Source organism: Scyliorhinus torazame, chromosome 28 (assembly GCF_047496885.1).
Source record: "Scyliorhinus torazame isolate Kashiwa2021f chromosome 28, sScyTor2.1, whole genome shotgun sequence".
Classification (NCBI taxonomy): domain Eukaryota; kingdom Metazoa; phylum Chordata; class Chondrichthyes; order Carcharhiniformes; family Scyliorhinidae; genus Scyliorhinus; species Scyliorhinus torazame.
Window position 1 is genome coordinate 25,471,349 of NC_092734.1, and position 24,406 is coordinate 25,495,754.

The window sequence follows — 24,406 nt, forward strand, 5'->3', positions numbered from 1 at the left end:
GGGGGAGGTCATGCGGATCCTGAGGGACGTTGGGAGCTTCTCGGGTTATAAATTGAACGTGGGGAAGAGTGAGCTGTTCGTGGTCCATGCTAGGGGCCAGGAGGAGAGACTGAGGGAGCTTCCGCTCAAGATAGTGGAGAGGAGCTTTCGGTACTTGGGGATACAAGTGGCCAGGAACTGGGATGCCCTGCACAGGCTCAACTTAACCCGGCTCGTGGAGCAGATGGAGGGAGAGTTTAAAAGGTGGGATATGCTCCCGCTTTCCCTGGCGGGACGGGTGCAGACTGTGAAGATGACGGTTCTCCCCAGGTTCCTCTTCGTCTTTCAGTGCCTCCCCATTTTCATCCCCAAGTCCTTTTTTAAGCGGGTGAATAGGATTGTTACGGGATTTGTGTGGGCGAATAAACCCCCGCGAGTTAAAAGGCCATTCTTGGAGCGTAGCCCCGGGGGGGGGGGGGGGGGGGGGGATGCACGGCTCAGCTGCCGTTCTCACCGGCACAATACACCACAAGTCCGGTGGTGACGGCGGCACGGCGGCACTGAGGATTTGGGGGCAGTGGAGGAGAGACAGGCAGAAGGACACCGATACGGAATCAACATAGATTTGCTCCAGGTAGGTTGGATGGGGGGGTACCAAGGCTGGTATAGGGCAGGTATTAGGAGGATGGGGGACCTGTTTATAGATGAGATTTTCCCAATCATGCAGGCACTGGAGGAGAAGTTAAGGCCTTCCCCCGGGGAATGCGTCCACGTACCTCCAGGTTTGGGACTTTCTTAGAAAACAGGTGGGGCCATTTCCGCTGCTGCCCCCGCGTAGGATCCAGGACAGGGTGGTGTCTGGCATCTGGGTAGGGGAGGGGAAGGTGTCGGACATATATCAGGAGCTGCAGGAAGTGGAGGAAGCCTCAGTGGAGGAGTTGTAGGGCAAGTGGGAGGAGGAGCTGGGTGAGGGCCTGTGGGCCGACGCCCTGGGCAGAGTGAACTCCTCCTCATCATGTGCCAGGCTCAGTTTAATTCAGTTTAAGGTGGTGCATCGGTCGCATATAACGGTGGCAAGAATGAGTACGTTTTTTGGGGTGGAGGACAGGTGCCCGAGATGTGCAGGGAGTCCGGCGAACCATGCCCATACATTTTGGGCATGCCCGGCGCTTAACGAATTCTGGCAGGGGTTTGCGAGGGTGATGTCTAGGATTTTGGACACACGGGTGAAGGAGAGTCCAACACTAGCGATATTTGGGGTGTCGGAGGATCCAGGAGTGCAGGAAGCGAAAGAGGCCGAGGTACTGGCCTTTGCCTCCCTGGTAGCAAAGAACAAGAACAAAGAACAAAGAATAAAACAGCACAGGAACAGGCCCTTCGGCCCTCCAAACCCGTGCCGACCATGCTGCCCGACTAAACTACAATCCTCTACACTTCCTGGGTCCGTATCCCTCTATTCCCATCCTATTCATGTATTTGTCAAGATGCCCCTTAAACGTCACTATCGTCCCTGCTTCCACCACCTCCTCCGGCAGCGGGTTCCAGGCACCCACTACCCTCTGTGTAAAAAACTTGCCTCGTACATCTACTCTAAACCTTGCCCCTCGCACCTTAAACCTATGCCCCCTAGTAATTGACCCCTCTACCCTGGGGAAAAGCCTCTGACTATCCACTCTGTCTATGCGCCTCATAATTTTGTAGACCTCTATCAGGTCGCCCCTCAACCTCCTTCGTTCCAGTGAGAACAAACAGAGTTTATTCAACCTCTCCTCATAGCTAATGCCCTCCATACCAGGCAACATTCTGGTAAATCTCTTCTGCACCCTCTCTAAAGCCTCCACATCCTTCTGGTAGTGTGGCGACCAGAATTGAACACTATACTCCAAGTGTGGCCTAACTAAGGTTCTACACCAACACTGAATATCTGGGGACAGTGGAGGCGACAGAGAGGGGTGCGGGGAGCCCTGGTGGGGTCCCCTATCAGGAACAACCATAGGTTCGCCCCAGGAAGAATGGATGGAGGATTTCAGAGCTGGTACCAGTTGGGAATTAGGAAGGTGGGAGATTTATTTATAGATGGGACTTTTGCGAGCTTGGGAGCATTGGAGGAAAAGTATAAGTTGCCCCGGGGAAATTTCTTGCGATATATGCAGGTGAGGGCGTTTACTAGACAACAGGTGAGGGAATTTCCGTTGCTCACGACACAGGGGATACAGGACAGGGTGCTTTCAGGGGTGTGGGTCGGAGAGGGCAAGGTGTCAGAGATTTATAGAGAGAGGAGGGAAGAGGGGGAGGAGTCCGTGGGCGAACTAAAAGGAAAGTGGGAAGAAGAATTAGGGGAGGAGATAGAGGAGGGTATGTGGGCTGATGCCCTAAGCAGGGTAAATTCCTCTTCCTCATGCGCCAGGCTTAGCCTGATTCAATTTAAGGTGCTACATAGAGCACACATAACGGGGGCAAGATTGAGCAGGTTCTTTGGAGTGGAGGACAAATGTGGGCGTGTGGCGGGAGCCCGGCAAACCACGCACATATGTTTTGGGCGTGCCCGGCACTGGAAGGGTATTGGAAGGGAGTGACGGGAGTGATTTCGCAGGTGGTGAAGGCCCGGGTCAAACCAGGCTGGGGGTTAGCTCTATTTGGAGTTGCGGAAGAGCCGGGAGTGCAGGAGGCGAAAGAGGCTGATGTTGTGGCCTTTGCGTCCCTCGTAGCCCGGCGCAGGATCCTACTCATGTGGAAGGAGGCGAAGCCCCCCGGACTGGAGGCCTGGGTAAATGATATGGCGGGGTTCATTAAACTGGAGCAGATAAAGTTTGCCCTGAGAGGATCGGCTCAAGGGTTCACCAGGCGGTGGCAGCCATTTCTCAACTACCTCGGGGAATGTTAGAGGGAAGACAGATGACCAGCAGCAGCAACCCAGGGGGAGGGGGGGGGGGGGGTTTAGTTTAGTTTAGGTCAAAGATAAAGGGGTTTTGTTACCTGTGTATTGTTAAAAATTTCTGTTTTGTTATTGTTTCGTTTGCTTTGTAAGAGGGAAAAATTGTTGTTTGGAAAAAATTTTCAATAAAATATATTTAAAAAAAACTAAGGTTGTACACAGCTGCAACATGACTTGCCAATTCTTATACTCAATGCCCCGGCCAATGAAGGCAAGCATGCCGTATGCCTTCTTGACTACCTTCTCCACCTGTGTTGCCCCTTTCAGTGACCTGTGAACCTGTACACAAAGATCTCTCTGACTGTCAATATTCTTGAGGGTTCTACCATTTACTGTATATTCCCTACCTGCATTAGATCTTCCAATATGCATTACCTCACATTTGTCCGGATTAAAGAATTCCACCAACCTTTGTGATGTCTGCAAACTTACTAATCAGACCAGTTACATTTTCCTCCAAATCATTTATATATACTACAAACAGCAAAGGTCCCAGCACTGATCCCTGCGGAACACCACTAGTCACAGCCCCCCAATTAGAAAAGCATCCTTCCATTGGTTCTCTCTGCCTTCTATGACCTAGCCAGTTCTGTATCCACCTTGCCAGCTCACCCCTGATCCCGTGTGACTTCACCTTTTGTACTAGTCTACCATGAGGGACCTTGTCAAAGGCCTTACTGAAGTCCATGACAACATCCACTGCCCTACCTGCATCAATCATCTTTTTGACCTCTTCGAAAAACTCTATCAAGTTAGTGAGACACGACCTCCCCTTCTCAAAACCATGCTGCCTTTCGCTAATACAGCGAAGACAGCCGGAGACAGATCTTGTTAATGTGGAGGGACTCGAAACCCCAGAGTGTGGAGATCTGGCAATATGGCGGGGTTCCTCAGCCTGGAGCGAATAAAGTTCGCCTTGAGAGAGTACTTGATGGGGTTCTCCCGGCGGTGGCAACCTTTCCTTGACTTTCTAGGGGAGCAGTAATTGTCAGCAGCTGCATCATCCTTGGGGGGGGGGGGGGGGGGGACTGTTGATATAATGTAAGTTTTATATGAAGACAACACCCACCTTGTTCTGTTTAATAATTCTTGTTTATTTTTATTATTATTTGTACTTCTATCTTTGTTATGTAAAAACGTTGGTTGGAAAAGCTTTAATAAAACATTTATTAAAAAGTTTTTTTAGTTTAGCTAATTTGACTGCAGACGGGGATCGGTAGTGAGAGAGAAGGCAGCTCTCACAGTCCTGCTGAAATAATTGGTTTTAGAAGGCTAAAGTGGGAACATCTCTCTCAGCCTTGCTAGAAGAAAAGCCATACTATGGGGTAATGCTTCAGAAACAAATGGCAGAAACCTAAAGTCCAGCCAGTTAAGGAAACTAGAGAAACAAAGAGAAGTTTTTAAGCAGTCTGAAGTTAACAGAACAGAGGGGACTGGGAACCAGAACAAATTACTATTCAGTAAAGTCACGGAGAGTTGAAAAGGCTTTGGATCTAGAGAGGCCTGAAAGATAACTGCAGTGCTACGGCTTGCGAGAAATTACTACCGTTTGGGAGACACTATTTGAAATAATTGTGGCATTCGGAGGCTGGACCTTGGAGTTTGTGTAAAAGCGTTTAAGACAAAGGAAATCTGAAAGGAGAGATGTCAAACCCGAGAGCGGACCCTTGATGGAAGCAGCGGAGGGGGAAAGCGTAATTTAAAAGAAGGTTTGAAAGTGTGACTTTAGAAAGCGGAATTTGAACAGGTGTGGAATCCGGAATTCAGTGAGATAATGTGGCGCAGGGTATAAGAATCATCTGGAGGGATTTGGGGGGTTCAGAGAGGACTGTATCTTACCACAGTCTTCTGTACTTAAAAGGGACTTTTTGTCTTAATTAGACCATTGTAGCTTAAGATGTACTTTGTAATCCACATTAATCTGTAAACCCGTGTGTATCTGTTAAACTAAGGGGGGAGTAAAGGAGTGTTATATTATAAACCAATTTTTCCATGTTTAGTAAATATTTTTTTCTTTTTGTCAAAATGAATTAATAATACTGTGATTCTGTTGCTCCACATTTTATTTTTTAAAAGATGTGATTTATTGAGCCAGGAATACATTTCCAGTTATAAAAGCCACTGGGATCCTAACGTCCCTGTCTTGCAGCAAGTGACTCATCTCTTGACTCTGACCTTGTAAGTGGTTAAATTTATCATCCCCCTCCCTTTTATTGACTTCTTGCCGCAGTACAGTTCCACAGGTGTCAGTTCGTCGTCCGTACTCCGCCCGCTTAGCTATTGACAGGGAGCATCAGCAGCCATGTCAACAGTGTTTTCACAGGTAGCAATCAGATGTGAGAACCTTGGTTGACCACTTCAACTCATGGGTGTGGGCGTCCACTACGCAGGCAGATTACCAACCCACCCAAGATCGGCCGACTTAGCACCAGCCTGGGAATCTGACAGTGGGCCATTCTTGGGTGTGAGATTCTCAGCAACCCACTACCTCGACCAGTTAAGCCATTGGACAGCTCAAGTCTGGAATCTTTTGATTACTTTTGGCGGCATGTGAGCAAACACCTGGATCATTAATAATCGGTGGGACTTCAGTAGAAACTAGCCCGGGCATATCCGGGACACAGGGTTGCTGCACTAGCAGTGTCTGAGAATCAGGAAATGATTTATCAAACCACATGTGGGTCTGAAAACTCAAACTGGTGTAAATTACATTGATATTGCCAAGTATTGTTGTTTATTTTTCATTCTTATTCAACCATCATGTGAGATAAACACCAAATTGCTGTGCGATGGATGACGAGATGTTACAACTTGTGACTTACGCTGTCATTTTTTTAAAAAATTGGGTAAAGGCAAGCTGAGAAATAACCGGCAGCAGTACCTGCAACGTATCTTGGCGCAGAGTGTGGGAAAGCTTTACAATGGCACGCTCGACTGCTCCTGGACTCTTTGCCAATTAAACAACGCGGGAGTTGGCTGGGCAACCAGGGAAGATAAAGGAAGGCAGACCCCTGCAAAGCCAAAACAAATTTAAAAAAAAAAGAGGCAGGATTTGCAGCGGCCAGCCAGAGTTAGAAACACACATGTGCCAATCACTTACGGGCAACAAGAGGTCAGGTCAGGTCGGCAGCCAGAGTGCTCGACATTGCATTTCTCACCACAACACATGTCCCAGTGAGATGCTGGCACCAAAAGTAACTCCAGCATTACGAGATATTCAATCATCCTCATTGCAAAATACAAACCATATGTCGAAGTTGGCAGCGGTACGTCCTTGGTATTTCCCTCCGAAGATGCCAACCGTGAGCAGAGACGAGCGTGTACATCAGGCTTTGCAAAAGCAGCTCAAACAGCAGGATTTTAGTGAAGTGCATTGACGAGCATGTGAAGCTGTTGCTTATGGATTGAAAAGCGCCCGGCAGCACAGTTTAGCTTACAGAATTTTTCTCTCCAAACTTGGTTTGTACCTGGACAGAGTGCTTCGAGTTGTATGGTACCAGGGTGAAGTATTGGTGCGAGGGCAGCATGATGCCACAGTGGTTCTGCCTGTGTGGAGCTTGCACGTTCTCAACGTGTCTGCATAGGTTTTCTCCGGTTGCCCCGGTTCCCTCCCACAGTCAAATGATGTGCAGGTTAAATTGCTAAATTGCCCGTTAATGTCCAGGGATGTGCAGATTAGGTTACGAGGATAGGACGGGGTGGATGGGAGAGTGGACCTGGGTGGAGTGTTCTTTCGAAGAGCCAGTGCAGATTCAATGGGCCAAATGGCCATCTTCTGCACTGTAGGGATTCCATGTTCCATGTTCGAAGTAATTTCACACCATGAATCAAGTGTTTGACAGAAATATCTCAGCACATAAGTCAACTACTTCTTCAACAATTCCAAGGGTTTCACACCTGTAATTTTACCCGGGGGTCCTTGCCCCATGTTGGTCTGTTTTGCTACACAAAGATCGTCTAACGTTAGCCATAAATTTGCTTGTTACTACTTAGTAGAGAAACAATTTTGTTTTAAGTGTTGTCGCAGATCGACCGATCCACTATTAATCCCTCATTCACTGCTTTAAGATATTTCGCAGTGCCTCGTTTTAAGATTTTTAAGCTCGACAGAGAGAGGAACAGAGAGAGAAAAAGTGAGAGAAAAAGTGAGAAAGAGAAAAAAAGTGAGAGAGAAAAAAGTGAGAGAAAGAGAAAAAAAGTGAGAGAGAAAAAAGTGAGAGAGAGAGAAAAAAGTGAGAGAGAGAAAAAAGTGAGAGAGAGAAAAAAGTGAGAGAGAAAAAGTGAGAGAGAGAAAAAGTGAGAGAGAGAAAAGGGAGAGAAAGAGAGACTAATTTTTCTTTGGCTCTGGAGGAGATTAGCCTCATGACTCTTCTCTAAAATACCTCTAGGGCTTAAATTCCTCATTCACGTCTTGGTGACCAGAACTGGGCAAAGTATTCAAGCTGCATTCTGACTCAAGATTTATACAGTTTGAATGTGACAAAGTTGCCTTCTTCAAGATGTCAGGCAAATTGTATAAATTAAGCTCTCACTGATTATTTATAAGATTATTTCAATCTGTCTTGATGTTTACTATTTATTTTATTCAAGTGAATGAGAAGCCTATTGCATACAAGGTACTGTAAATGAAGAGTTAAACAAGAGGAGTCTTGGTTTTATGGTATTGCAAACATGGATCTCAATATTAGGCTTTAAAAATTACATTTGAGGTTGTGAAAAGACAAAACGATTTAGTTAATGCATTTTTTTCTTCATTTGAATATAGTCATCGACAATTCCTAGCCACAAGATTCACTTAACTCAATTGATCAAAGTAATTGTTAAAGCAAATACTCACAGGTTGCATGGCACAAATCATCAACATTTACGCAAGTATTGTTCAACCAAAGGAGTGTTTAACAAAACCAGGATATAGCCAGCATTTCTTTTCATAGAATCCCTACAGTGCAGGAGGAGGCCATTTGGCCCATCGAGTCTGCACTGACCGTCCAAAAGAGCACCCTACCTATGCCCACTCCCCCACGCTATCCCGGTAACCCACACAATAAAAACCTACGGTGAGGCTGCTTATGGAGGCTTATTGGGAAATTATGGTCAGTTAAATAATTATATTCCCGATGTGAGACGGGAACTGAAAAATTAACTCATCTGTTTTCCCCCACAGTGAATATTTCCAGCAACTTCCTGTCATGCGAGTGTCCCTTTAAGAAATGCGTTCTTTTGTCACATGGCTTCAGTGATGTCATTGTGTGGGTGGAGCTGGGCTGAGGCTCTGGCTTTTACTTTCGGTTTACACTGTTGGAAGCTGCATTCAGACAAAGAAGGCTTATCTTCTTTCTCTCTCTCTCTGTATGTTAAAAGGTGTCCAGATCACTTGATAATTTAACAGTGATACCTGTTTTCTAGAAATAATTCAAACCTACTGTTTTGGTAAAAGGTTTTTTTGATTTATTGGATGTTGTTATCAAATTGAAACAGTTGAAAGGGAAGTTATTAGGGCTTTTATATATATATATATATATATATTATATATATAGAGAACTGTAGCTGTGTGGGGAATTTATGTTTGTAGTTGATAAAAAATGCTTACTGTGTGTTTATAAAATGTTACCTGTATTCGTAGAATAAACTTTGTATTGTTTAAAAGTGCTCAAGTCCTCTGTTGAATACAATCTGGAAAGTAGGCCCTTATGCTCCTCATAACCAAAATTAATAAACAGTTGTATGTCAAGTGAACTCCATGGAGATTTCTAAATTCTGGCCCTTAACATTCCTCAAGTCAAGAGTCCATGCCTGGCAATCACATATTTATTTTAATTTATAACACTCTGGGTCTGCTGAGGTTTTTCTTTTCAAACTTTAAAAGCTCTGAAGGTTGGCTCCCCCTTGTTCTGTTTGAAAGTTCAGTCTGTAGTGCAGGCTACATTTTGTTTTCCTGGCCACATTCACAGAGCTGAACGGGTTGGTGCGGGGCAGGAAGTGTCATCGAGCCGGCAAACAAAAGGAAGCGTCACGTGTCGCTTCCATTGGAATTGAGAAAACCTCTCTGTGGGGCACTCAGGTGAGTACCATGCGGCGAGTCGAGATCGTCCGAGGGGAACTCCCTATCACCAGCAAGTTTTGCTTTCAACCGGGTCTTCCAATTAACCATCCACGGGTTGTTGCCGGGTCTGCTGAGTCTTTCCAGCATTTGGTTTCCAGTTCAGGATTCCGACAGTGGCGGTACTTTGCTATTTTGCCCCAATGAATCAGATTGTCAAAACATAGGGAGCTAAATGGAGTTGAAACAAACATTCAAACTGAAGGGATATCGGGCGGGATTCTTCAGCCGGGCCTACCCGGCTACAGGAAACTCTCGCCCAAGGTCAACGGGCCTGTCCACAGTCCGCGTCCCGCTGGGGCAATCTTGCAGCAGACACGGCCGAAGAATCCAGCCCATAGCTCCTAAAAACACTCTCCATTTGTAATTATTGGGAGACCTAACAATTGTTGGATTCATTTCTCGTTTTGAATTTTTTAAAAAATTTTTATTTGCATCGATTAACCGGCAGAAAGCAGGGGAAAATGTAACTTTTGAGGAGTCCTAAAACTTGCACTTTTTCCTTCACCTTTTCATTGGTCAGGATTTTCCAAAGGGATGGGGATGGGACCCCCAGTGGGGCTCGGATGCAGCAAAGTGGGCCACGCATCTCCAACTAAACGTTAATGGTTGCGAGGTCCCTTTAAATACTCGCATTATTTTTAATGGCTAAATGGCTGACCACAGAACTGCTAACACTGCAGAAGAGGGCCATTCGGCCCATCGTGTCTGTACCGACTGGCTCTCCGAATGAGCATTATGACTTGGTGCCGCTCTGATGTCTTTTTCCCCCGCAATCCTTGCACATAAGCGTCTTGAATGCCTCGATTGAAGCTGCCTCCAACACAATCCCAGGCAGCGCATTCCAGACCGAAAACTACTCCACTGCGTGAAAGGTTGTAAAGCACCAGCTTTGATACTTTATCCTGTGTCCCCAAATCATTATCGTTAAATGCGGGACGATCTTAGCGTAGATAAACGTCTGAAGGGACCGCACACAGAGGAGTAACAGCTGACACTGATAATTCGCGGAAAGCCGGGCAAAGGGAGCAAACAGAAACAAAACAAGAGATATCTTATGGAGGAATAGGAGTTGATTCAAAATGCCTTTCTTTTGAAAAGAAGGTCATTCATGTAGAGAATGCAGCTGGGATTTTCCCTTCAACATTCCTGGCACAGAATAGGATTAGATTCCAGGAAATTCCCAATCCCAAACCAGTGACTGCCAACTTTCATAATTATAATAGTCAGAAAGTCCAAGCCTGTGAAGCAAATTGAGGTCATCTTAAAAACATCATTTTTCGAATTACATAAGAGTCGTGTGAAGGCTGTCTTGGTGCAATAGAGGATTGACATAGATTAACATAGAATTTACAGTGCAGAAGGAGGCCATTCGGCCCATCGAGACTGCACCGGCTCTTGGAAAGAGCCCCCTACCCAAGGTCAACACCTCCACCCCATCCCCATAACCCAGTAACCCCACCCAACACTAAGGGCAATTTTGAACACTAAGGGCAATTTATCATGGCCAATCCACCTAACCTGCACATCTTTGGACTGTGGGAGGAAACCGGAGCACCCGGAGGAAACCCACGCACACACGGGGAGGATGTGCAGACTCCGCACAGACAGTGACCCAAGCCGGAATCGAACCTGGGACCCTGGAGCTGTGAAGCAATTGTGCTATCCACAATGCTGCCGTGCTGCCCCTTTTTTTGGTTATATTGACATTCTCAAGAGCATTCACACACCTATCCCTGACCTCAACATACATAGATGCGGCTGAAATATCAAAGTCGGGCAAAGACCAAGGGAGGGAGAGACTAAGAGGCGATCAGGTGAAACAGAGACGCGCAGAGCAGGATTTCTAGCAAGGAAGCAGCTGGTCGATATTCAGACAAATCCCAATGAAGGCTAATTAGAAATTGCCACATACAAGGCGAGCCATATGCTGGCCCATCAGTTGAAGAGCAGGCAGCACCCAGCATAATTTTAAGGGTGCGAACAGAGAAAGGGTAGTGTCAGAGCCAGGGAGGATAAATGAGGTGTTCAAGGGGCACTCCAAGAAGCTGTTCAGGGGCAGGCTGGGTGGAGAGGAAGGAGAGTTGGGATGATTTCTGGATGGATTGGAGTTTCCAAGGCTGGAGGAAGAGAGGAGGCAGGCGTTGGAGGAGCCGCTGGGACTGAGGGAGGCGACTGACAGTATTCGGGGGATGAAGTCGGGTAATGCTCCAGGGCCTAGCGGCATTCCAATGGAGTTTTAAAAGGCGTTTGCGACAAGAGATGACACCACATTTGTTGGGGATGTTTAGTGAGGCGTTGGAGAAGGGGGAGTTGTCAGAGACACTGACACAGGCGTGAAAGTGCTGGCTGGGATGGTGGTGGGAGAATGGAGGGATGTGTGCCAGGAGTGGTAGCTGAGGATCAAATGGGTTTGGTGAAGGGCAGGGAGTCACCAGTGACATCAGGAGGGTGTTAAATGTGGTTATGACTCCATCAGTGGGGCAGGTGCCAGAGATCACTGTTTCTATGGATGCAGAGAAGGCTTTTGATCGGGTGGAGTGGAGGTATTTATTTGAGATCTTGGGTAGGTTTGGCTTTGGCCTGAGGTTTGTGGGGTGGGTGTGTCTGTTATATGTAGCCTTGGTGGCAAGTGTATGTACAAATGGGATGCGTGTACAGAGCTTGGGCTCACTGGAACGAAGGAGGTTGAGGGGCGACCTGATAGAGGTATACAAAATTATGAGGGGCATAGACAGAGTAGATAGTCAGAGGCTTTTCCCCAGGGTAGAGGGGTCAATTACTAGGGGGCATAGGTTTAAGGTGAGAGGGGCAAAGTTTAGAGTAGATGTACGAGGCAAGTTTTTTACGCAGAGGGTAGTGGGTGCCTGGAACTCACTACCGGAGGAGGTAGTGGAAGCAGGGACGATAGGGACATTTAAGGGGCATCTTGACAAATATATGAATAGGATGGGAATAGAAGGATACGGACCCAGGAAGTGTAGAAGATTGTAGTTTAGTTGGGCAGTATGGTCGGCACGGGCTTGGAGGGCCGAAGGGCCTGTTCCTGTGCTGTACATTTCTTTGTTCTTTGTTCTTTGTGCAGGGAACGAGACAGGAGTGTCCGCGCTGTCGATTGAGCCCTTGGCGATGGCCCTTAGGAGGGTTTGTAAATTGGCAAGGGATTGTGAGGTGGAGCAGGGAGCACTGGATGTCGTTGTATATGGATGATCTGTTGCTGTTCGTGTCGGACCTGTTGGAGAGTATGGGTAGGATCATGGAAATTAGGGTCATGGAAATTTTGGAGAGTTTCAGGGCCTTCTCTGGGTATAAGTTAAATGTCGGGAAGAGCGAGGTGTTTCCGGTGAATGTGGCGGATCGGGGGCCAACCTGCGGATGTTGCCATTTAAAGTAGCTAGGGAAAGGTTCAGGTCCTTAGGAATTCAGGTGGCGAGGAATGGGCGACGATGCACAGGTGAAATTTGACAACGTTGGTGGAGGAGATATGGGGAGACTTTAAGAGAAGGAATGCATTGCACCTGGCTCTGGCAGAGAGGATGCAGGTGGTAAAAATGAATGTGCTGCCATGGTTCCGGTTCGTTTTCCAGACCCTCTCGTTCTTTCTCCCTCAGGCCTTCTTCCGGAAATTGGAGCACTAATTTTGGAGTTTTTATGGATGGGGAAGGTGCCGAAGGTAAAGAGGCCTCGGCTACAGAGCAAAGGCAGAAAGGAGGGTTGACGCTCCCGAACCTGCTGCACTATTGTTGGGCAGCGAATGTGAAGAAGGCGAGGAGACGGTGGGGGGTCAAAATGGAGGAGACCTGTGGGGGATGTAGTTTGTGGGCTTTGGTGACGGCTCCACTGCCGCTAGCTCCGAGGAAGTATATGGGAGCCCGGTGGTACAGGTGACGGTTTGAGTGTGGAATCAGGAACACCAAGTTGGAAGGGATGTCGGTGTTGATGCTGCTGTGTGGAAACTATAGGTTTAAGCCAGCGGAGATGGATGGGATGTACAGGAAGTGGAGGGAGGAGGGCCGGGTGAGGGCGAGGGAAGTGTATTTGGAAGGGCAGTTTGCAGGTCTGGATGAGTTGAGGGAGAGGTTCGAGTGAATTTAGATACATGCAAGCGAGGGACTTTGCGCAGAAAGAGTGGAGGAGGTTTCCCAGGTTACCAGAGTATACCCTATTGGAGCAACTGTTGTTCCTGGATGAATCGGGAGAGGGTAAGATTGAGGCTATATATGGGCAGTTGGGGGGGGGGGGGGGGCGTTGCTGCAGGTGGCAAGAACAAATGGGAGGAGGAGTTGGGGGTAATAGGCTGGGAACTGTGGTGCGAGACAGTGGGGAGGGTGAATTCAACCTCTTCTTGCGCGAGGATGAGCTTGATTCAGTTCAAGGTGGTGCATAGGGTACATATGACCCGGGTGAGGATGAGTGGGTTCTTCCAGGAGTGGCCGATGAGTGTGAGAAGTGTGGGCGAGGGTGGGCGAATCATGCCCACATGTTCTGGGGTTGTGGGAAGTTGGAGAATTATTGGGAAGCGGTGTTTGGGACGTTATCCAAGACTGCGGGGGTGGAGGTCAGGCCAGTCCCAATGGCGGCGATCTTTGGTGTGTCGGAAATGCCGGAGCTGCTTGAGAGGAAAAGGGCCGATGGCCTCTCTAATTCCCCGGCGAAGGATCTTGCGGATTCGGAGGTCGGATACACCACCAGGGGTGGCGGCTTGGCTGGGGGACTTTTATGACTTTCTCCGAACGGAAGTGGAGGGAGTCAGAGGAGGGCTTCGAGACATGCTGGGGGCTGTTTGAGACATGCTGGGGGCTGTTCGTGACAATATTTGAGGAACTGTTCGTCGCGGGGGGGTGGGGGAAGAGAGGGTAGGGATAAAAGGGGAAACATTGTACAAACTGTGGTCTGCGAGTTGGTGAAGTGTGTTGCATATGTTACTGTTTTACCCGTGTTTGGAATAAAATACATTTAAAAAGATAAATTGCCACTTACTCGACATACCTTATTGATGGTATTCTGGAGATCAGACAACCTCAGTGGGAACCATCTTTACATGTAACTCAATCATTCAGAGCCAACTCTCGTAAGACGCCCAAAACGTTTGATTTAGGAAATTCTGATGGGGTGAAACCAGTCTGTTTTGGGTTGGAAAAAATAAATCTGTAAGAACGGAACAAAATCATTTACAGTAATAGTTTTACAAGAGGGAAGAAACCCAACAATTTAATGGAAATTAGTCGAGGGGCTAAGTAGGAGAAGTCTATAAACAGACTGGATCAGAACTTTTCATGAAATGACACACCATAGATTTCTCCCCACACCCCAGACTCTTGTCTCTCACACTAGTGTTTCAAACTGGAGCCTGACCCCCCCCCCCCCCCCCCCCCCCCCCCCCCCGCCCCATACCCAATTTTCCTCCTTTCCGAGATTAATGCAGATAGATATGTTCATGTTATCTCCCAACATCCAAACAAACTTGTGAGCCAGCAAGGAAATGTGAATTCACATTTATTTAGCACTTTTCATATTTTGTGTGCGGTGGGTCTTTTCCTGCTGCTTAAAGAGTTACAACTGTACGAGGCAAGCTGGGCAAACCAGATAGCCTTTACCTGTCCATCACCACTTCTCATCTGTCCACGTGTCTGCAGCACTAATTACTTTTGGAATGTAGTCACGATTGTTACGTGGGCAGCCTTTTTTGCACACAATAAAGAACGATAAAGAACAAATAAATGAATGAATGACCAGAGAATGTAACTTTGGGGATGTTGGTCGAGTCACTTGATTGCAGCCACAAGCATAAAGTTTCGCTATGCATTCACCTTCCTAGTCCAGCACCACTTTTCTGAGTTCCCACATTCTTGCTGATGTGATGACGTGTGCCTGCGCGCATCATAATGCAAGATGCTTGGCTGAGCAAGGGATAAATGTGGGACTGCAGAGTGGCACCGTCCACAAAGTGCTGTGTGCAGTCACATGGACAGGGAGCGATCTGGAACAGAGCATGTAAACAGCTAGTCCGCATAGTGGTAACAACCACATTATCAACAGGTCCAGGCAGTGGCCGACCTGAGTGTCTGCCTCTCTACTGTGGCTATATCTGTGGTTGGGTGCCCCTGGAGGGGGAGCACACGGTGTCCACCAGCATGGTCAAGGCGTTCCACGCCCAGTGGGCACCGTGGCGACTGAGGTGCATTACCAACCCTCGTATTCGCGTATTGGTCTAGCGTTTTAAGTTTCATTCGTGATTTGTTTAAGACAGCATCCCTTTAATTTGTGCCTCAGTTTATTTGATTTAGTTTACTTGGTTACTTGATCTTCTCAAAACAACTCCATGCAAGACCATACTTGGAACTGTAAATAGTTAAAGCTGACCACACACACCTCAAGACCTCAATGAGTCACCACCACTGCAATATAGCTTATAGAATAGATGAGATTAAATAGCTTGATGCAGATCAGAGATTAAATTCAAGGCTGTTATCCACTGAGCCAACTGGAGAACCTACGGTAGAGAATCTCACAAGATTCAAACTTGAACTCGGCAGTGCATTAGTCACAGGTGTGTGGTGCTCTACCCAATTCCAAAGGAAGTCAGTTAAGCTCACAAAGGAATGCAAGTAAGAACAATGTGACAATACAGGGGGAAGGCCTGTTGTGTTTTACATCATGTAGCTCAGAGGTTATCCTGTACAAAAGTTATGATACACATTTGTATTTGTGCAGGACTACCTGTTGAAGGGTGTCTCAAGCATGCTGCAATCTCAAAATTGCCAAATGTATTATACAAGTGAGATGAACTATCAGATACTAGATTTGCTATACTTGACCACACCACATTCAGCTTATTCACTCAACAACTTACCCTCGGATAACTGCAAAGTAACTTCACAGTTACTCGACTTTGCGTTCCATCAGTACTTTCCTTGGTGACTTTTCTCACCTCCTCTCTTGTCGAATGTGCAAATACATTCATTCACCTTGGTCAATTCACAGGAATTGGGTGACCAATTCTGTCCTCTCAAATGAATGTACACGATCCCATTTCACGATTTCAAAGAAGGACAGGGAAACTCTCTCCAGTGTCCTGGACCAATGTGGTCATTATCACAGTGCTGAATGTGGGAGGTTGCTGTGTGCAAATTGACTGACACACTGCCGACACAGCAGTGGCTAATACATCAGAAATATTTAATTGGCTCCACGGTGCTACAGGGGATCCCGGAGTCATGAAAGGGGCTACATGAATGCAAGTTCATCTTTCATTTATTTTACTTACCTGTCCCAGTTACACGTTGCAAAGCCAATTATTAGTCTTTCCCCTAATGTCAGGGATAGTCTTGTCGTTCTGCATTGCCTTGTTAGCTCAGGCATCTCCCTTTTTCACTCCATGACCAGAATTGGGTCAAGCACCGAGGTGCAGTCTGACTAATGCACTGCCGAGTTCAAGCAGGAGCTCCGCCGATTTATAATCTTTTATTTTGTCTGTACTGTTTAGTAATCTATTTGCTTGTTTGACTAGTAATTCGACACTATTCATGAAGTGATTAAGTTATTTATTTTTTTCCTCCTACATTGAACAGTAGGAAAGGATATGTTCCAGTGTAATGATTTATACGCCCCAAGATATAGTCTTTGTGACATGAGGAAAATAATCTGTTGAAGTACAGCTCAGCTCTTTGTACCTCAACAGCTGCTCACGTAGCTTTAGGATGCAAGACTATTTTCTAAATGGGAAAAGGCTTAGGAAATCAGGAGCACAAAGGGACTTAGGAGTCCTAGTTCACGATTCTCTGCAGGTTCAGTCGGCATTTTGGAAGGCAAATGTAATGTTGGCATTCATGTCGAGAGGGCTAGAATACAAGAGCAGGGATGTACATCTGAGGCTGTATAAAGCTCTGGTCAGGACATTTTGGAGTACTGTGAGCAGTGTTGGGCCCTGTATCTAAGGAAGGATGTGCTGGCCTTGGAAAGGGTTCAGAGGAGGCTCACAAGAATAATCCCTGGATTTTAGAGCTTGTCAAATGAGCAGCGGTTACATAGATACATAGAAGATAGGAGCAAGAGGAGGCCTTTTGGCCCTTCGAGCCTGCTCCGCCATTCATCACGGTCATGGCTGATCATCCAACTCAATAGCCTAATCCTACTTTCTCCCCATAGCCTTTGATCCCATTCTCCCCAAGTGCTATATCCAGCCGCCTCTTGAATATATTCAAAGTTTTAGCATCAACTACTTCCTGTGGTACTGAATTCCACAGGCTCACCACTCTTAGGGTGAAGAAATGTCTCCTTATCTCTGTCCGAAATAGTTTACCCTGAATCCTCAGACTGAGACCCCCTGGTTCTGGACACACCCATCATTGGCAACATCTTCCCTGCATCTACCCTGTCTAGTCCTGTTAGAATTTTATAAGTGTCTATGAGATCCCCCCCCCTCATTCTTCTGAGCTCCAGCGAGAACAATCCAACCTAGTCAATCTCTCCTCATACGACAGTTCCGCCATCCCTGGAATCAGACTGATAAACCTTCGCTGCACTCCCTCGAGAGCAAGAACATCCTTCCTCAGAGAAGGAGACCAAAACTGCACACAATACTCCAAGTTGCTGTACAATTGCAGCAACACATCCCTGCTTCTATACTCGAAACCTTTTGCAATGAAGGCCAACATACCATTAGCCTTCTTTATCGCCTGTTGCACCTGCATGCTTACCTTCATCGAATGGTGCACAAGGACACCCAGGTCCCGCTGCACACTCCCCTCTCCCAATTTACAACCATTCAGGTAGTAATCTGCCTTCCTGTTTTTGCTTCCAAAATGAATAACCTCACACTTATCCAAATTATACTGCATCTGCCATTGGTTTGCCCACTCGCCCAACCTGTCCAGATCTTGCTGTAGGATCCCTGCATCCTCGTCACAATTCACCCTCCCACCTAATTTGGTATCATCTGTAAACTTTGAGATATTACATTTTGTTCCCTCATCCAAATCATTAATATATATTGTGAATAGCTGGGGTCCCAGCACCGATCCCTGTGGTACCCCACTGGTTACTGCCTGCCAATTTGAAAAGGACCCATTAATCCCTACTCTTTGTTTCCTCTCTGCCAACCAGTTTTCTATCCACCTCAATACATTTCCCGCAATCCCATGCGCTTTAATTTTGCACAATAATCGCTTATGATGGACTTTGTCAAACACCTTCTGAAAGTACAAATATACCACATCGACTGGCTCCCCCTTGTCGTCTGTACTGGTTACCTCTTCAAAGAATTCCAACAGATTTGTCAAGCAGGACATAAATCCATGCTGACTCCGACTGATCCTGCCACTGCTTTCAAAATGTTCTGCTATAAAGTCCTTGATAATGGATTCAAACATTTTCCCCACTACCAATGTTAGGCTTACTGGTCTATAATTCCCTGCTTTCTCTCTACCTCCATTTTTGTATATCGGAGTGACGTGAGCTACCCTCCAATCTGCAGGGACAGCTCCAGAGTCTATAGAATCCTGGAAGATGACCACCAATGCATCCACTATTTCCAGAGCCACCACCTTAAGCACTCTGGGATGCAGATTCTCAGGCCCTGGGGATTTATCCGCTTTCAATCCCATCAGTTTTCCCAGCACCATTTCTCTACCAATGTTGATCTGATGTGGAGGACTCTTGGCCTGTACACGTTGGAGTTTAGAAGGATATGGGGGGAGGGGGGTTCTTATTGAAACTTACAGTAGATAGAGTGGACATGGAGAGGATGTTTCCCCTAGTAGGAGAGACTAGATCCCGAGGGCACAGCCTCAGACTGAATGGACAATCCTTTAAAACGGAGATGAGGAGGAATTTCTTCAGCCAGAGGGTGGTGAATCTGTGGAACTCATTGCTACAGAAGGCTGTGGAGGCCAAATCACTGAGTGTCTTTAAGACAGTGATAGATAGGATCTTGATTAATAAGGGGATCAGAGGTTATGGGGAGAAGGCAGGAGAATGGGGATGAGAAACATATCAGCCATGATTGAATGGCAAAAAAAAAACAAAGAACAAAGAACAAAGAAAAGTGCAGCACAGGAACAGGCCCTTCGGCCCTCCAAGCCTGTGCTGACCATGCTGCCTGTCGAAACTAAAATCTTCTACACTTCCTGGGTCCGTATCCCTCTATTCTCATCCTATTCATGTATTTGTCAAGCTGCCCCTTAAATGTCACTATCGTCCCTGCTGCCCCCGGTAGCGAGTTCCAGGCACCCACTACCCTCTGTGTAAAAAGACTTGCCTCGTACATCTACTCTAAACCTTGCCCCTCGCACCTTAAACCTATGCCCGCTGATAATTGACCCCTCTACCCTGGGGAAAAGCCTCTGACTATCCACTCTATGCCCCTCATAAGTTTGTAGACGGAGCAGACTTGATGGGCTGAGTGGCCTAATTCTGCTCCTATGTCTTATGGTATCAAACAATTAAACGTTAGGTTAGATCATCTCAATAGTTACAGGAGTAAGCAATTCAGCCCCTCAGATCTGTTCCACCCACCATTCAGTTGGACTCATGGTTGACGTAGATCTTAACTCCATCTGCCTTGGCTCCGTTATACCTGTTAGGACAAGAAACTGGGCCCATTAGCAGCTGTTTTTCTGGGTGCTGAGAGCTGAAAACGCACATCGCTGCATACACGGGAGTTACGGGCAAGTCACATTGGATTCCGTACTGGTTAGGTTGTTTGCACAAACGCAGCGAATGGCTGTCAGACGCAAGCGAAGCAGCCAGATCATTACGTCAAAGGGCTAGCAGGAGGACCCGTTGCTGAAGAGTGATCAATTTGTTGCTACGCTTTTGGAGTTGTTTCACATTGCAAATGTCTATCGGCAGCAATGATGCCTTCAGCCTCCAGGGCAAACCAAAGGCTGGCTACTGGACGGAAATTGTTATTCGCTGGCTACTCCGGTGAACAACACAGGGACACATGCAAAGCAGACATTCAATGAAATCCATACTACTACCTGAAATGTGAGCGATTAAACCATCCAGTGTGCTGAAACGGAAATATTTGCTGCCTGGGCCAGGAGCCCTGCGGTATACGGCAGACCGAGTGGCCAAGATTCATCGTGGTCTCCTGAATGCTGCACAACCTCATCATCATGAGAGCAGAGCACTTGCCCGCAACTATAAAATAGGTGGAAATCACAGAGCAAGAAGATGCGCAGAGGTGAAGGCAACCTAGATTTCCCCTTTCTGCCTGTACTATCCATAATAAAGAACTCATCTGATTGTAAAACGTAAAAAAAACCTCCACTCCCACCAGGTCCACAAGAGAGTGGAGTCCATCAGCGAGTGTCGTACAATCTGTTTGGTTGATGTAGCCCTCAGGGTTAAATAGCTGCCAACATGTGCAATATGTTGCACTTGACTGCGGGACAGACCACTGACTCATTTGCTCCTCTATGTCCATGAAATTGCACCAGAAGCAGCGGGAGATGAAAAAACAGCTCAGAAAAACAATCAAGGTTGACCGGCTTCAAGAGCCAAGGATGCTGGTGAACCTCCAGCAGTGTCTTCTCCACAGTGTCCATTATAATGGAGTGGAGGAAAAGTGGAAAGAGCTGAAGATGGCCCCATCTCAAGCTGTGAAGAAACCATTGGCTGCAAGACCAGGAAACACCAAGACTGGTTCGACGAGAATGACCACACCATCCAAGAGATCATTGACAGGAAGAGGAAAGCTCTCCACGCCTGGCAAACCGACATAACCAACAAGGCAAAAAGGAGAGCTCATCAATTAGCCACGGCACGGGTACAAAGAAGAATTAGGGACACCAAGGACCAATGGTGGACTGAGGAAGCTAAGAAGCTGCAACTCTTCGCTGTCAAGCAGGGAACCAAGGAAATATATGGACCCAAAACACTAGGCCGCAAACCGGTTCACGCAAGGACGGAACTCTCTTAAAACAGAGAAAACATCAGCCTTCGATGGAGAACACGCTTCAAAGAACTCCTAAACCGTGATATAATCATAGACGAGGACATGTTTGAGGAAATCCCCCAACTCCCCAGAAAAGATGATTTTGGACTCCCATCAAGCATGGTGGGAGTTGAAGCCGCCATTAAACAGATGAAGAATGGAAAAGTCGCAGGAGTGGACTGGATTCCAGCGACGATTTTCAAACTTGGAAGAGAAGTCATCTCCATCAGCTGTTGCTGAAAATCTGGGACAGACAAGAAATTGCTGCCAATCTGAGGAACGCTGTCATCGCCACGGTCTTCAAGAAAGGAGACAAAGTGGACTGTGGGAACTACCGAGGAATCTCCCTTCACTCTGTTGCCGGGAGGATCATTTCCCAAATTCTTGCTCACCGCCTTCTCCCAGTCCCGGAGGAAATCTTTCCGGAAAGCCAGTGTGGCTTCCGACCAAATCATGGAACAGCGGACATGATTGTCACTGCTCGGCAACTTCCAAAGAAATGTCAGGAGCAACATCAACCCAATATACATGGCCTTCACTGATCTGACCAAGGGTTTGGACTCAGTAAATCGGGAAGTGCTATGGAAGACCCTGTTAAATGCCGGCTCTCCATAGAAATTCCTAAATATCCTCCGACTACTCCATGACAAGATGTCAGAGACAGTCCTCATGAATGAAAATAAGACATAAACCTTCGAGGTCAAGACTGGAGTCAAGCAGGGGTGTGTCATCGTCCCCACCCTTTTCTCCATCTTCATCGCCACCATACTTCACCTTGTCAAGAACAAGCTTCCCAGTGGAGTGGCCATCGTCTACAGGATGGACGGAAACATTTTCAGCCTCAACCGGTTGAAATCCAAGAAGAAAACGACACTGACATCACTCGTGGAGCTTCAGCACGTGGATGACATCGCCACCTCCACTCTCTCAGAAGTGAATCTCCATGCCATGCTGGACACCTTCGCGGGAGCATACCAAAGACTGGGTTCTCAGCCTCAACAAGACTCGGTCCTTTACCGCCCCACCGCAGGGCAAGATCCGGACTCTCCCTCTATCAAGATCAATGTAGAAACCCTACCAAACATGGAACATTTCCTCTACCTGGGAAGTCACCTCTCAACTAAGGCTGACATCGATGTGGATCCAGCAATGTGCACAATCTATGAGCTCATCCTTCGGACGCCCAAGGACGAGAGTCTTTGATGAGCGCGACATCCATGCTGACAGCAAGGTCCTCGTGTAAAGGCAGTCTTCTCCTAACTCTTCTATACGGCACAGAAACTTGGACTATAAATGCTGCCTGAGACGTATTCTCCGCATCAGCTGGCAGGACAGGTGTACTAACATCAGCATCCTTGAAGGAGCCAAGAACACAAGCATTGAGACCATGATCAGCGAAAACCAAATCCGCTGGGCCGACCGTGTGTTCAGGATGTCAGAGTTCCCACTGCCAATGAAAATCTTCCCAAACAAGAGGAGGACAACGGAAGCGCTTCAAAGATACCCTGAAGGTTCACCTCAAGAAATGCAACATTGACGTTAATGCCTGGGAGACCTTTGCTCAGAAGAGACCTACTTAGAGGAACCTCCTGATTGAAGGGACACAATTTTTTGAGGAGACGAGGCAAGAGGAGGCCCAGAAAAGGAGCCTGAGAAAGTGATTAGAATCCAAGGACTGATCCCAACCGGAAACACCTGCCAAGTGTGCGGTCAAAGATGCAGACTCATCGGTAAGCAAACTGACGGGTCATCACCCACCTGAAACTCTCTTTCTCGCTACAGATGCTGCCTAACCTGGTGATATTTCTAAAATAAAAGTGGAGCAATGGGAACAATTTCTTTTTATTGTTAGAAATGGAAGGAGTGCTGCTCATCTCAGTACAGGAACTCTCGGTTCCTTCAACCTACAGGCTGGCCTAATTCCTAGCTATGATCGTGCTGAACGGCACAGCGGGCTCAGGGGGTTGTATGGTCTATTTCTGCTTCTTTTTGTTATGTTTTCATGTTAATATTTGCCAAAGTTCGGAGTTAGAACCCCTCCAATCAGCTTTCCACCCCAGTCGCAGAACTGAAACAGTCCTAATCAATTACAAAGGGTGACCGTTGCTGTGGTGTATTATCCCTCATCGATATTTCTGCAGCGTTGAAATTGCTGATCGCACCAACCTCCTGTAATCTCTCTCCTCTGTTCTCCAATCACAGAAGAATCCCTTTTGTTTGCACTGCTAAAAATGGGGTCAAAGGATCTCCAGCAATGTCTTTCTTCGTGACTCCACACCACTACTTGTTATTCCCCAAGGATGTGTCCCTTGTCCCTTCCTAGTTCTCATCGACATACTGCCCATTGACAGCATCATTCAAAGACATGGGGTCAGTTTCCATATGTATGCAACCGACACACAATCTACCTTTCCACCAAATCCGCCACACGCTCACTGCCTTTGTTTTTATTTATTAAATCACGAGGATGTAAGCAACTCAGGCAAGATCAGCATTTTTCCCCAAAGCATTGTTGTGGGACGAACGAGGGACAACACCATTTTAGATCTACTATTGTGCAATGAGACTGGATTAATTAGTAATATCACAGTAAAGGTACCATTGGGAAATAGCGATCATAACACAATTTAATTCCACTTTAAGGTTATCATAGTTATCATAGAATTTACAGTGCAGAAGGAGGCCATTCGGCCCATCGAGTCTGCACCGGCTCTTGGAAAGAGCACCCTACCCAAGGTCAACACCTCCACCCTATCCCCATAACCCAGTAACCCCACCCAACACTAAGGGCAATTTTGAACACTAAGGGAAATTTATCATGGCCAATCCACCTAACCTGCATTTCTTTGGACTGTGGGAGGAAACCGGAGCACCCGGAGGAAACCCACGCACACACGGGGAGGATATGCAGACTCCGCACAGACAGTGACCCAAGCCGGAATCAAACCTGGGACCCTGGAGCTGTGAAGCAATTGTGCTATCCACAATGCTACCGTGCTGCTTTGAAAACAACATACTCCAATCGCAAACAAGAATCTTAAAATTGAACAAAGCGAATTACATTGGTATGAGGGAGGGCTGGCTACGGTTGACTGGGTAAATGGACTAAAAAGGCATGGAGATAAATAAACAGTGGGAAACGTTTGGGAGAAACAATTCAAAACATTTAACAAAAGTACATTCCATTGAAAAACAAAAACTCAGAAAGAAACATCCATCAGTGACTTACTCTGGAGGTCAAGAATAGTATTTGATTAAAATAAGAAGCTTATCATGTCGCAAAGAATTTTTTTTTTTTAAATTTAGAGTACCCAATTCATTTTTTCCAATTAAGGGGCAATTTAGCGTGGCCAATTCACCTAGCCTGCACATCTTTGGGTTGTGGGGGCGAAACCTACGCAAACACGGGGAGAATGTGCAAACTCCACACAGACAGTGACCCAGAGCCGGG

General features: G+C 46.9%; 1 protein-coding gene across 19 annotated transcripts in view; it reads right to left on the reverse strand.

Annotated features, from left to right (window-relative positions):
- The window catches only part of rassf4a (Ras association domain family member 4a), a 327,256-nt gene that overhangs the window by 289,141 nt on the left and 13,709 nt on the right, over positions 1-24,406 (reverse strand). For 13 of the 19 annotated variants that reach the window (XM_072491708.1, XM_072491707.1, XM_072491702.1 and 10 more), the window contains exon 2: positions 14,004-14,162. The exons of 1 other annotated variant lie outside the window; for it this stretch is intronic. The gene's annotated coding sequence lies outside the window, so the exon portion shown is untranslated. Of the gene's footprint in view, positions 1-13,994; positions 14,163-24,406 lie in introns of all 19 variants that reach the window. 5 more of the 19 variants (XM_072491690.1, XM_072491687.1, XM_072491691.1 and 2 more) reach the window with 2 other exon arrangements.